At 39.6% G+C, this 14,874-nt stretch overlaps 1 protein-coding gene across 13 annotated transcripts in view; it reads left to right on the forward strand.

Moving 5' to 3' along the window:
- Positions 1-14,874, forward strand: part of Msp300 (Muscle-specific protein 300 kDa) — a 609,326-nt gene that overhangs the window by 137,778 nt on the left and 456,674 nt on the right. The window lies entirely within an intron of this gene.

Raw genomic sequence — 14,874 nt, forward strand, 5'->3', positions numbered from 1 at the left:
TGCATATTATTTTGAGTAGTACTGTACAAAAAATATTCTTTGTAATGTCCGATTATGCTACAAATGCTAATATTTTCATTACTTAATTGTAGTACTTGGTAAGTCTTTCGGGGGAAGGGTCCGGACCCCCTGGACTCCCCCTAAATACGTCCTTGCATGATGCTACTAACACCTGGTTGAATAAAGGTGACCATGATGTGCTGAAGAACGTCACGCATTTTGGCAACGCAGGGGCAGTTCCCTTATAGCCTATCTGTACATAAAGTGGACTTTAAACTCAAATACTCAAAAATCTGAACAATAATTGATAAAATAAGTGCGATAAATTGATAAATCTTGTAATTATCACAGTAAACACACGTTTACCAGATCTAAAATCTTCAGAAATTGTCTATTAATGGAACTCCACAAGATCATCGAGGTTCGATGTCCGTTCTCTGATCAAGTAATTTTTTGCAGCTGCTTGGAGGATTGGAAAATTCCCATAATTCCCAATTTCTCGCTACCAAAGTCACAGGATGTCACCTGAGGAGAATCGATTGTAGACCTTCCCCGAAATAGAGCTTTCATTTGTTTTCTCCATTGTGTGAAAAAAAGTAAATAAGAGTTGCCAAGTCACCTGTGAAAATAAGCCCCGCCCACTTTTATGCTGGTCACGAAGACAACGGTGGGTTTCCATGGCAACGGCATTGTGTCCACGTGCGCGAGCTCTTGTTTCGCATCGAGTAGGACAACGCAAGACTTTCAGGCTGTAACTGTCTGGGGTTTGGAAGAAAAGAACGCCTGTTTGTTGGCAACCGGAAGCAACTGCAGAGTTGAGTGGGTTGCCTACAGTGTCAGGATATGGTGATCGGCTTTGTTAGATTCATTTCGTTTATTTTACTTCGATTCTCTGCCAGTTTTGGCTAAACGTAAAGATGGATGGATTTGTTGTTTTAACCCTTGCTTACCCGGGGGGTGGGGGGTTCTATTTTGCAACTGATTTTTTTTATAAAATATTGAAAATAAGTAACACTGTTCACTAGGATGTTCCCAATATTTCCGTATTACTTTCGTTCATAGGAGGCAAAATGCACCAGGTGGGCCTATCAGGCGCCATCTTTGAATGCTTGTAATTCGAGACACTCGTGCCCAGTGAGAGTGTACAATTGGCTGGTAATGATGGCAATTATTATAATTAGTAAACAGTTGCACCTCTATAAACAAGAAAAGCAGTATTCAAAAATTATTATGGTTGTTGTGTTATCTAGTGAATGGTAAAATATGCGTGTGACACGCAATAATTGGTTATTACTTTTTATTAATGATGATAATTTTTGTAATTATTATAATTAATAACTGTACATGTATAATCAACAATGGAAGCAGTGATTCAATAACTAAATCGTTTCTTGAATTTTAGTAATGAAAAAAGTGTGGGCCTGTGACCCTCTCCCCCTTCAGGTAAGTTTCGCGTATGGCATGGGAAAGCTAGGGTTAAGTCCAGTTTATACGCAGAAAGGCTAATCGGGAGTGGACCTACAGTTTACAGTGGGGTCCGAACCACTGCTACGTGCCTCCACCGGGTATTGAATCCGGGATCCCTTTATTACAAGGCGACGGCGTCATCGGGAGGCCCCGAGGATGAGTTATGAAATTGATGAAGGGACACACACAAAGAATACCCAGGCAGGCATTCGAACCCGGGACCCCTGCTGTCGTAAGAGCGTTATGCTAACCACTCCGCCGGGGAGATTGGCAAGCCCAAACCTACGATAATTGCTGGTATTCAGTGGCGTGCCCAAGGGGGTGGGGGTTATAACCCCCCCCCCCTTTTGGTCCTGCATTCGTAAAAAGAAGAACGTCAAAGGCATGAAAAGATGGCAAAATGAGGGTGACTACTTAAAAAGTATGCGTAACCCCCTCCTTTTGAAAATCCTGGGCACGCCACTGCTAGTATCAGCGGCAACCCAGTGATTCGGGTTGGCAACAAGCCCTGACCCCCCCCCCCCCCATATACAGGGTATCTCAAAAGTAATAGCGCAAACTGACCACAGGTGAAAGTATTATAATAGAAGCAAAAAAGTCTCAGTAAACATGGGTCTGCAATCGAGCCGTTTTCGAGATAATTGCGAATGTGTGATTACAAGCTGACACTGATTTCATTGTTTGTAAGCGTCGTCCTAGTTGGTAAAATGCCAATAATACAGTAAGAAATGTCATTGGAGATCTCATTGCTTTTATTGAACATTCTACTCTAACTGTGTACTGATTGTATCCATCCTGTTTGATTACAACGCCACCTATCGGAAATGTTCTGTTTTGTAAGCAAAGAGCAAACCTCGGAACGCGCAAGGATTAAATAACTCGGTGTTTACAAAATGCAATCAGTGACGCCTTCTAACCACACATTCGCACACATTATTAGCATTTTACCAACTAGGACGACGTTTACAAACAATGAAGTCAGTGGCGGCTTGTAATCACACATTCGCGATATCTCGTAGGTCCATGTTTACTGAGACTTTTTTGCTTCTATTATCGTGTACTTTCACCTGTGTCAGCTTGCGCTATTACTTATGAGACACCCTGTAGAGCACTAACAGTGTAATTCGTTAGTGCTGTTAACTACTGTTAACTGTTTCTTTAGTGGTTCTTTTTTTATGAATTAATCTTGCTAATCTGATGAACCCGCTTGCTTCTTCACTATGCATTGATTAGCATATTTTCTTTCGAGCCAATCTCTAGCCCATACTTTACTTTTAAATATTTCAATTTTAATTTTAAATAATATAAATAATAACTGCAGTAACTATTCTTCTAGAACGTTCTTCAAATCGGTCGTCCATCGTTTTTATAGCTTGCCTGCTCTGCGCAATGTCTTGCGGGAACAACAAGTGCGGTAAACAAGTATCGTGTGAGTCGAAAACTAGCAGCTGAGCCAGTACCACGCAACTTGTCCAAGTCCAACTGGAAAATCCAGCAGGAAATGTAGCCTCGTGTGATTCAGGCATAAATTAGGATCCACACTGTTTGAAATGCCTCCCTGCAAGGTTCGAACTTCTGACATCTTGATTACAAGTCAACAGGGAACCGGTACGATATCATAGAGGCCAAGGGAACTGGTATATCTTACAATAAAAGCCATGCTTGCCAGCTTTTGTTGTGGTGTTGATAAAGCTTTATCGTGTAGAAATAGGGAGCCTGTTTTTCCTACGAAACTTACAGTGCAATTGTTAAGCCTCTTGCAAACCTTACGTTCCTTAAGTTCCTTGTAAGTTCAGTGTGCGTCTACCCACAGAACCCATCTGTCAACTTGACCCAATTTGCGTACTCGCACGTGTTCCCCTCTGAGAAGGGGGGGTGAAGGGGAGGAGTCTTGTTTTAAACAAATCACCTGCCCCGTTCCGCTCGGTGCGCATGCCCAGAGAAAGGAAAACCGAAAGAATAGAAGGCTGCAGCAAACGCGAACAGAATCATTTTCATTTCAACTGTTGGGTGAATCTGTGTTGCAAGTGAAGAATGAGAAACCGAACTATAGCAAGTCCTCTTTTTTATGTTGATGGACCTCGGTGCATCAAAACCTGTGTTAGATGACTGAGAAGGGTTTTTACTATTCTTTGCCCGTTCCAAGTATGAAGTCAATATGAGCCAATAAATATGGCTTACGAGAAATCCCATTAGTTGTGATAGAGTGCACGTGATAAAGCCATTCCACTCAAAGTAGCCGCCAATTGTGGTTGTGGTACCTTCTATTATGAGCCGTGCATCTACGAACAGGGTAAGAAATTCTGTGTGGGGGGAACAATGTGATTTCCCCACAAAAATCTTGCCTAAAACTTGGAGGAATTTTTTTTAAAATCCCCGTTTTTTTTGTTTTTTTTTTTTAGGTTTAGAAAAATATATGCCGTTATTGGCGTACGTCAATTGAAGAATGTTAGACAATGGTTCTACATTACCATGCAATGTTAAATGTACGTTATCCATTGTCTAGTTCTTGCAACTATGCATTATCTAACACTACGTTTCGAGAGAGCACCTCTTCTCTCATCTTCAGGTGAACAAATTTCTTTTGTCGGTGGTGGGAATCGAACCTACGACACACCTGTTATTCTACTACAAAACAGTTGCTGTAACCAACTACCCTCACAACGTCCTCTAGAATTCTGACTAATTTTTGCCCCATTTATGCTACTATTTGTAATGTTTGAGGGGTGAATTTTACAGTGGAATGCCTTGTGAGGTTTTGAACTATTGCATTGCTATCAAGGATGCTTCTTCGAATTTCCTTACTTTCCAATTTATTAGGTTCTTTTTGTAGAACTGTTACGTTGCTCCACTGAATTCTATGTGATTCACTCCGTGCATGTCCGACAGAAATTATTTTCGTAGTCAAAGCTATAATATAATACATATAATGGAATGGTTTACCCCCACCCGCTGTCCTCATGGGAGCTCCACCTTGCAAGATACAAATTAAACCTGAATAAGCATTTAGTGTCCACTCAACCCCCCCCCCCAATAACGGTGATTCGTTTTTTTCCCCATTCTTTCTAATTTTGCCTGTCTTTCATTTCTATTTCTCTCTCTTTCTCCGTCTCTCCCTCTCTCTCTCTCTCTCTGTCTCACTTTTTATTTCTTCTCTCTGTCTTACTTTCCTGTTTTTTCTTTCACCCCTCTTTCATATTTTATTATCTCTCCTCTCTCTCTCTCTCATGATGATTTGAAAGCATCAGCCACGACGTCATATTTGTCTCACTTCAAGATAGTTTCACAAGTTCCCCCCCCCCCCTCCAGTGGCAGCGCCAGTCTTCTTGTATGGGTGGATGGGTCACTGATTGGCTGTCAAATATTTAGGTGGGCCACGCCTTAAAATATATATTCTGATATAAAGCATCCCCAGCACTAGGATAATTTGCCTAGGTACTGAATCTGCTGTCTTTCATGACACCCCTCGTCCAATTTTTCACACTGCACTTTCACCATTTAAATTATAATATGAAGTTTTTCCATATATATGATGGGGCGGTAAGTGCCCCCTGGCCCTCCTCTGCGGACGCCCTTGTGCATAGTTTTGATTTTATCACGAAATGTGTCGATTAGATTTTAACAGGTTTGGGCAATAGGTGGGTTACCCCTCCCCCCCCCCCCCTTAAGATACTTTCCTGGGTGCGCCAGCAGTCAGTATACCACGGTGGCCACTGGTCATAGATTCTCATACCTCGTTAATCGGTTGACCTTTCAGGCTGCCTGACAAACTGTTAATGAGTTTCCGAATCGAGGAGTTCGAGGGGGGGAGGGGGACAGATGACATCACCTGGATAGAATTCGCTGCAAGTACAGTTGGCCCACACAAGCCGGTCACGCAACTTTTCCTTTCCTTGAACTGCCAGGAGATGCTTCAGTAAATCACCGACAGGGTGCAGCAGCGGCGGACGTATCATAAACCGCACCGCGGGTTTTATCTGCTACAATGCACGCGGCCTGTTTTATTGTTGCTGTGTACTGTAGGGGATTCCCCACTATGCACGGACGTATTTAGGAGGGGGATCAGAGGGCCCGGACCTCCCTCCCCAGAAAGACTTAGCAAGTGCTAAAATTAAATAATGAAAATATACTTGTTTAGCATTTATTACATAATCGATGGTTATTAATTCTCTCTGAAGTTATTGGAAGGTAAAGGCCAAAGATTATATTATGGTAATACGGTTTTGAAAGACAGTACCAAAGATATTATGAAAATTATGCCGATCTTAGCTATGCTAGACAATGAATACGTGTTATATATCGTTTTACCTATTCATGTGATAATAATGCAGTGTTAATTCATTTATATCTTTAATTAATGTTAATTATATTTAATATAATTTCCTATAATATAATTATTTTAAATTAATTATTATTATTATTATTATTATTAATAGATTTCTAGATACGTGCCTACCTCTAGGGTATCGTTTGGAGCTTCTTGAAGCAATACAACCCTTCCCTTCCTCATTCTCTTTTTCTCTCTCATTCTTCTCTCTCTTTTTCTCGCACACACACACACTCACTCGCTCTGTCCCTCTTCAGTGGGCATGCCACTCGTAATTTCATTCCAGTCGCAATAATGTAAATGAATTTCAACAAGGCAACTTCAAAAGTAGAAAGAAAATAAGTAAGCAAGAAATGAGGGAAGTAAGCAAGAAAGAAATAAGGCATCAGGAGAGGAACGAAGGAAGGAAGGAAACAAAGATGAAATAAGGAAAGAAGCTGAAAGGAAACATGGAAAGAAGGAAGAGTTAAATAAACAAGAAGGCAAGCAAGAAATTAATGAAGGAAGCAACGAAATCAGCAAGAATGAATTAACGAAAGGAAGAAACAAAGAAAAAAGTAAATAAAAAGGAAGGAAAGATAGTAAGAAAGCACAAATTAAACAGTGAACCGATACCGTAAACAAACCAAGTATGGTGTCAATTACACCAGACCGCGAGACTTTCTCCTGAAGTTTGCGACTTGCAGCCCGAGCTGGCAACCATAAGTTGCTTACCGCCTCCAAATTTGGAGGTTGACCGACGGGCTCACGGTCAATTTAGTTTGCGCAGCAATTTGCATAAAGAAGTGAAGACTAAAATTGGTAAACCCTGTAAGTGCCACAATAATTCCAACACCGGTTTCCACGTTAAACTGTGAAATGTGCCATGCTTTATAATGTGGTAAACGTGAAATATGGCTGGTAGCCCTCTAAGTAGTTCAAAGGGCGTGTAAAGAGGTCACTAGTGTGAACACTTTCGCTTTTGGCACTTACAACGTTTACCACTTTTAGTCCTCAAATATATTGAAGTGAAAATCTTCGGATTAATTAGAGTTCTTTGGTGTCCGAAATGGAACATAGCAGTGAAAATCAGCACTTATACGAAATGAATTTAATGATATTGGCCGCAGAAGAAACTAAAAGATTCCTATAGATCCACTCGTTGTTAACTAATTTAATCCAAATGTATTTGACAAGAAGCCTAGACATAATCGAACACATAATCTGTACGGTTATTCTCTAATTTATTTATTAATATAAAATTTCAAGGGTACATATTAATTACAAACATATTTACGAGTAAAATTGTTGGTATCCGGTCATCGAGTTTTGAAAAACGAATTTACCGAGCCGCGGACTCACGTAGGTTGAGACCAGAAGGTTCTCAAATAACATCGCAACACGGAAGGCCCTTACAACCAAAAACAAATTCGGTGCAAAGATGTGCATGCACAAAGCACACGCGCAAGGGAGCCCTTGCTTTTACACGGCTGGCTAATGAGTAATAATGTCAAAGACGACCGCCTTCGGTGAGGTCACAAGTTGCCATTTTGTAGCTGTTAATGAGGCACTGCACAGCTCAAGATAACTGCGGGTCAAAGGCCAAAGGTGTTATCTGTGCGTGGCATTCGTCAGTGTCGTGGATGCACATTCTGTATGCATCATACGAACACATTTCGAACTGATACTGTATTAGAGCTCCCGGTAGGTGAATAGCTACCTACCGCTCTACCCCTTGGTGCGAGCAGTCCTTGGTTCGATCCCGGTGGCAGATACAAAAATTTCAGCGTTGATTCAGCATCGTGAGAACAAAGGATGATATTCAGCGAAGAACTTCCCCCCACAATTCATTGCGCGAAATCACACCCGTCTCCATATTTCCGGCAATTGGATCAAATCCTGCGTTGAGAATTTACCGGGTAAGCATCTTTGCCGAAGCGATTGAAGGTATGATCATCATAATCATATGGGGAATGTGTACGTATAAAATACAGCAAATTTGCTCGCTGTAAAACGGCTTCTCGTGCGCTTTCCTTAACACCCTCGTAGGCCAGTAGCGAATGGTAGTGGGGGGGGGGGTTGAAGCCTAGGGTACAGAGGGCGCCATTTCAACCTTTTTTTTTTAAAAAAAAAAATTTAAATTGAAAACAAGAAAAGTTAAATTATAATTATTATCTTTCCCTGCTATCAGTCCGGTTTTATAAATATTTTGTAAATTTTACTTAGAATAATGCGTAATACTTTATAACGATGTTTATGATGACCCAGATAGGCTAACTAAAATCAAATAATATAAGTTTTAAAATAAATAATAATAATTTTACCAGTTACACAGATAAGACATCACAAAAAACAAGTTGATCCCACTAACCTCCAGCTTAGTGGGATCCAAACCACTATGTGTTTCCACCGGGTATCGAACCCGGAACCTCCTGATTACAAGGCGACGACGTCACCCCTACGCCATGCGTTAAAGACTAGTTTTCCCATTATATGTATAACCAGGGCTGTAGTCTATTGTATACGACGCATACTTTCTCGTAAGGCTTATTAGCGTATATGTTTAGCTACAATGCGTAGGATTCTACATTTATTTATGTAATTTGCCCATAACTCCATTAGCTTATTACGGTCAAATACGTCTCGTTTCACTGCAAATGACGCTAATTCTATGGTTTGTGCAAAACTTTCTCTGTGACAAGTATGGTGACGTTTCAAAAGAGGTACTGTACAATTAGAAACAGAATTTATTGCTCAATGTAGAGCGGTCTTCACATATTTTTTTTCAAACTTTTCATGTTGTACTGCATCCCTTACGTTCAAATACAATCATTAAGATACGCCTTTTTCATCTTGAAAATGCCTCTTCTATTGAAATGTTTATGCCAGTTCTTGATCATCATCATAAGTATTCTATCATCAGTGACATTTTTTTCAGAAGATTTAATCCATATATGTAATGGAAATGTAATCGAAAGTTAATGAAAACATACTCTCTCTGTTTCATGAAACTTGGCGTATACGCTCTGACAAAATTGGGACTGCAACAGTGTGTTTAACTCCCTGTGCTTTTAATTTGCAGTTTTATGTACCTAAAACGCTGCTTTATATTGGGTGATCTGTGGTCAACGAATCGAGTCCCGTCGCTTCGGTTTTTCTGGAGTTAAATTAATATTAGATTATGCCTAGTTCATTGTTAGTTAACCTACTCCACTTCAATGTTTCTTCCTTGTTTTTAGGCCTAAATATTTCCCCAAGGATTTTATTTTGAAAACTAAATTTGTTTTTTGTGATGTCTTATCTATGTAATTGGTAAAATTAGTATTATATATTTTAAAACTTATATTATGTGATTTTAAGCGACAGACTGTATTTATCCAATTTTATTCTGTACTTATTGAATAAGAACATTAAAATTAATTAAAAGGTACAATTTTCATGATAAGTATCATTTTCTGAGATATATACAAAGGAATCACGGTCATTTATAAAACAAGACTCAGCACTCGAATAACAAAACGACAGCGGTGCCCTCTTGTGAGTTGGTTCGAAACTCCGGTTTCCTACCTGCAATGACCTGGAAAGTTTCATGTTGAGAACGTACCGGTGCTGTCTGCAGTTGCATTTCGTCATCAGAGAAGCCATTCGTATTCTCGGAGTGCAACAAGCACGTACAACTTCCACGAAGCCACGCTGTTGCAAACAGAGTTTGCAACCACATATATATATCTCTGCGATTTTGAGGGGATGATGTCTATTCTGGCCATGACATAGAGTTAAATTCAACTTTTATTTAGCATTCCCATATTGCTTCCATGATTAACATATAGCTTACCCGAGGAGGGGAAGTTTAGTATTACTAAGCAAATTGTCCGGGACACGTAAAAAAAACGTTTAAAACCCATGGCCGTAGGCAGGAAAAATTTTCGGGGGGGAGTTCATTCATAATTGTTCATTATTATCATTATTGCTGTTATATCCTTGAGGAGGCTTACTCAGTCCAGCAGATGAGTGAATATCCAGTGCAATTTTTTTTTGGTGTTTCGTACAGTGTGTACTGAAATGCACAATTATTATACTTTGTTATTATATTTCTAATACCTTCAAGAAAAAGCTTTGAAAGTTAGATGGAAATTTTAGTCATAAAGTTTTTGTTGTTTGACCTTAAAACTTAATTTTTGGAATTTTGAAAACTATGTAACCAGTTAATTTTTTTTAAAAAAGAAACCACCCTGTGCATGTATTGTAACCGCAATCGCGATCGTAACGCGCTACGAAACTGGAGATCCGAGGTTTTAACCCCTATCAAGAGGGATTTTCAACTTTATCGGACAGGGAATTTCAAAGTTGGAAAGGAATTTTGGGAAAATCACAAGGGGAATTATCAGTCTGACCCAGGAATAATACTGGAAAGAGGACAGCAGAAGTGAAATTGGAGGGGTCGCGCAGGTGGGCTGCAATTCCGAGATAAAATACTGTTTCGCTCAAGTTTCAGAATTCCAAATGTATGAAAATTCTAGATGGATCGTTTCAACATTGTCTCCTTTTTGTATTTCTGTGAAGCTTCGAATATTTTTTTGAAAATGAGTTACGGGTTTTGGTTTATGAACTTGCATTAATCCAACATGTGAGAAATTTCCGGGGGGGAGGTTGAACCCTGGAACACCCTCCTCTAAATACGGCCATGTTAAAAGCACATGTAGGATGTAAGAGGAAAATAGTCATGGATATTTTGCCAAGCAATACGTTTGCATCCCACTCTTCAGAGGTTGCCAACTGCCGTTTTGTTTCGATTTTTGAATCTTGACAATATTTGTAACATAAACATGTTCCACATGAAAAATTTGTTCAAGTGTTTTTAGTAGACTACAACCATTCACATAAAATCGAACAATTGTGGAACTCAATATAATACCCAGCTCATGTTAAGAAAGAATTACTTATCAATGTGTTTTACTTCATTGACTAAACCAAGCTAAACTCCATAAATCAACAACCCTTTGAGGGCCAAATGTTTTTTTTTTCTGAATGTCCCATCGCCGCTGTTTTCTAACCTTCAAGACTAGTCCGCTACTATTGCTATGAAGTGGGTACCCAATTACTGGGCCAACACCGAAATTTTTCGGAACTCACTCCTGGAACCATTTCAAAATATTAAAAATAAATAAGTTAAAACACATGTAAGGATAATTAGTCACCTGCTGATTGTAACATTGGCGTAGTACTTTGATTGTCATCTTTCTAGGTGTTTACAAGGTTCTACCAACCTTATAACAGCTACCACGGGCGTCGTTTAAGGGGGGGGAGAGATGAGTATCCTAGGAATGGTATCCCCATCTAGCAAAATTTTCGCAGAGCATCCCCAGCTGTCTCATCGTCACCATGTTAAACCATAGAAGCTAACTCCCAAGGTCCAACCATTTACCCCCCCCCCCCCCCAAATCTAGTATTTTCCACTTTAAGCGCTGCTTATAATCCAGGCAAGCATGTTAAGTAATTAGGCTATATGTAACCATTTTTTTTTTTTTAGTCCAACCCAGGACATATTGGCGATCAACTGCAGAATTTCATTTTTTTTACAAAAATTAATTGAAATTACTTAAAAGCCTTAATATTTTATTGAAACATTAAACTAAAAATTGTACAAGAAAAATATTAACATTATTTTCTAAAACCAATCAATTAATTTTTAAATGTTTAATTGAGTAATACATTTTCTGATGTTTAGGAAGCCTCTCTGTTCTAGGTAGCATTATCTGATGGTTGACTCAGTTGAACTTTTCACTAGACATGACTTTTTTCAGAAATGGCTTGTTTGTTTTAAATTCTGGTCGTGAATATTCAATACCGGTAGCTATTTTCATGTTGAAATTCTCAAAACCCCGGACATTTTGCAATCCCGGACAGGACTAAAAAAAAACAGGACTGTCCGGGCTAATCCCGGACGTATGGTAAGCCTATTATATGTAACGTAATGTTGAATTATACAGAATGCACCCCTCCAATACTTAAAAAAAAAATATAGACGCGTGTGACAGCTACATGATTTTTCTCCTGTGCATGAAACCAGTCCAGGTGCATCTTTTACACGACCGAGTTGGCAACCCTGCGAAGAGGGATGTATGGTCAGTTTAGTATGAAGCCAAGGCCTCGCGTGGGCCGAAACGCCTTTCTCTCGTTGCTTCACTTGGGAGAGGAATTCTCATCGTCCTGTAAGATGCCAAAGAAGAAACGAATGGGTCTTCCCTTGGGGAAAGTGATCCCAACAACACACACCGTGTCCAGGGATATGCATGTGAATGTATCCACGTACAAACAAGGGTGTAAATCTAGTCACTTGTATAAATGTGTCTGTGTCCTTGTTTAACTGAGATATTTCTTACTAATGAATATTACGAAATTTTATGTAATTGTTGTACAATTTGACATTTAATATGATAATGATAGTTAAAGGTAAATTTCTTTCACACGTATTTCACGTTTATTACTATTATTGCGAGAATTACAGCCAGTAATTTATCCACTCGACACCCAGTGACGTGCCCAAGGGGGAGGTTGAAGGGGGACATGACCCCCTCCCTTGACCCAGTGTTCCTGAGGAAAAAAAAGAACTTAAAAGGCAGGAAATGATGGCAAATAATGACTGACTATTATGGAAGTATACATAACCCCCCCCCCCCCCTTTTCGAAAATCCTGAACGCGCCACCGTCAACACCCGCTCTAACGCCCTCAAAAGTTATTTCAACACTCCCTTCTCCCTTTTAAAAAACGAAATATGCTGACCAAGGCAGAAATTTATTTTATTATAAAACATAAACTAAACGTAACGTTTCAACATTCTAGCAAGGTCTTCTTCAGACTCTGCACCAAGTACAAATGTAACAAGGTACAAAACAGGACGATATACAGTATATACACAAAAATACTCCCCTCCAGATTATTGGAAAGTAGTTCTGGAACAATCTAGCAGGTGGCTTTGTCAACTGTACTTTCACCTGAAAGAGAATATGGTTGGACTCTTTATCTCACGCTCTATTTCCTTCCTTCTTCTCTCCTCTTTCTCTCTTGTCCTTTGCACTCTTTCTAACACCTTCTTCCATTCTTTGTTTGTCTTCAGTCCCCCATTTCAGTTCATTGTGTCTTCTTCACCTTTCTTCTCTATTTCCTTGGCCTCTTTCCATTTTCTCACTAGCATTCTCTTCTCCCTTCCTATCTGCTTAGCCTCATCCCACTCTATGTCATGTCCTGTTTCTCTCGTGTGTTTTAAATATTGCATTTCTCTCTCTCTTAAGTCGTACATCATCCCTATGTTGTTTCAACCTGTCTTTCAGCCTCTTTTTCGTTTCTCCTATGTACACACTCGGACATTGTTTACATTTCACTTCGTAGATAATCCCTTCCTCTTCCTCTTGTCTGTTTTCCTTTTTCTTGTTTGCGCTATTCTTAAGATGCTTCTCCCTCCCTTCCCTTTAAATTTTTCACAAAGTCCCATTATGTGGTCATCGTGGCTCTAAATATACCCTTACACAAGGAAAATCTGAAGTAACCCCTGATTATTATCCCCAATCAGACAGATTGATTGAGTTTATTTTACTTCGCTATTCTGCAACTTTTGGCTAATCGCGCAGATGGGGATGAGTGGCGATATGATGAGGTCGATGAAGGGACACTCACAAACATTAGGGACGACACACACGAGCCCCACAGAGAATTCTACAGGCTGGGAGTCCAGACGCCAGGACCTCGTTTGTCTGTAAAATGCAGTCCAGTGTGCCCTACGTGGTGCTTTGAACGCCAAATACTTGAATGAGTTCGAACTGGATACATGCGAAGGGATAAAGCTCTATGCAAGATTTTTTAAACCTTATACGTGGTATTTTTCAAAAGGGTTCCTCTGTGCAAATCACCTCATCTGCATATGACCAAGGTCGAATCGGTACGTGTTATTGTTTATCTTTGCTATTGAACTTTAGTATGCTTCTCGTGTTAAAGTGTGCTACAGAGGACTAATTTCATATTTTACTTCTTTTTCAGGTATGTGCAACCATGTTTCCAGGTTTCCAGTGCGGTAATGTACAATATTCCACTATTTTCCTCATTAAAATAGGGCAAATCCCATTCCGTTTTCTTTCCGACATTTTGCTAGTTCATGAGTGTGCATTATTGTCCGTACATTTCCAGACGATAACTATCTTGTATTTAGTAGTAAATAGTAATAACTGGATTTATTACAAATATTAAAAGACAATAATATTACAAGGTTTTAACATGTGTTTTCGCCAAAACCCGCGCTAAAAATGTGACCTGATTTTTTGTTGTCTTTATTATTAAATCCTGTTTGCACTGTCTAAATTGATGACATTATACGTCAGTGATTCGTAAGTCTTTCTAAGGCGCCATCTCTTAATTTGTAAATTCTCTATATCGAAACCCACCGATTCGTTTATTCCAGATACATTGAAACCTAGTATAAGAACAGCTCTATTGATAGGTTAGGTAGGGCTAGGTTAGGTTAGGTTCAGTTTAGTAAACATTTCGTTGATAACTAAAATGAGAGTAGGTTTGGACGAAACACTAATTTTCGAAAGGAAATTCACCGTTCTGCACTAAATACATAACATTAGAACTAACCCACACGATTTCTCTCACCAAAGCAGCGGCGGCGTCAGGTTTAATCATCTAGGGGTGCTGAAGGGGTGCGAAATGAAATTTAGGGGGTGCGATATTGAAAATAACCATGGCATGAAACTTGCATGCACGCTTTAGCCACTTCATCATATATGAGGGTCAGTCAAATAAAAACCGAACACCCGCTACAAAGTGACAATGGAGTTTATTTTATTCAAAAGAAATCGCCACAAGTGTTAAGACATTTATCTCACTGGGACACGAGACGATCAATTCCAGTCTTGTAGAAAGAGGCAGATCCACAACCTCACCCACTGTTGCACTTCCTCGTCCGAATGAAACCGACGTCCACGAATGTCTTTCTTCAGGTCACCAAAAAGGTGGAAGTCACAAGGGGAAAGATCGGGGCTGTACGGAGGATGTTCAAGCGTTGATATCAATCAACTTTTATGAAAGTAGTGTCTTGCTTTGC

Source organism: Lepisma saccharinum, chromosome 16 (genome assembly GCF_977018435.1).
Source record: "Lepisma saccharinum chromosome 16, izLepSacc3.1, whole genome shotgun sequence".
NCBI classification, from domain to species: domain Eukaryota; kingdom Metazoa; phylum Arthropoda; class Insecta; order Zygentoma; family Lepismatidae; genus Lepisma; species Lepisma saccharinum.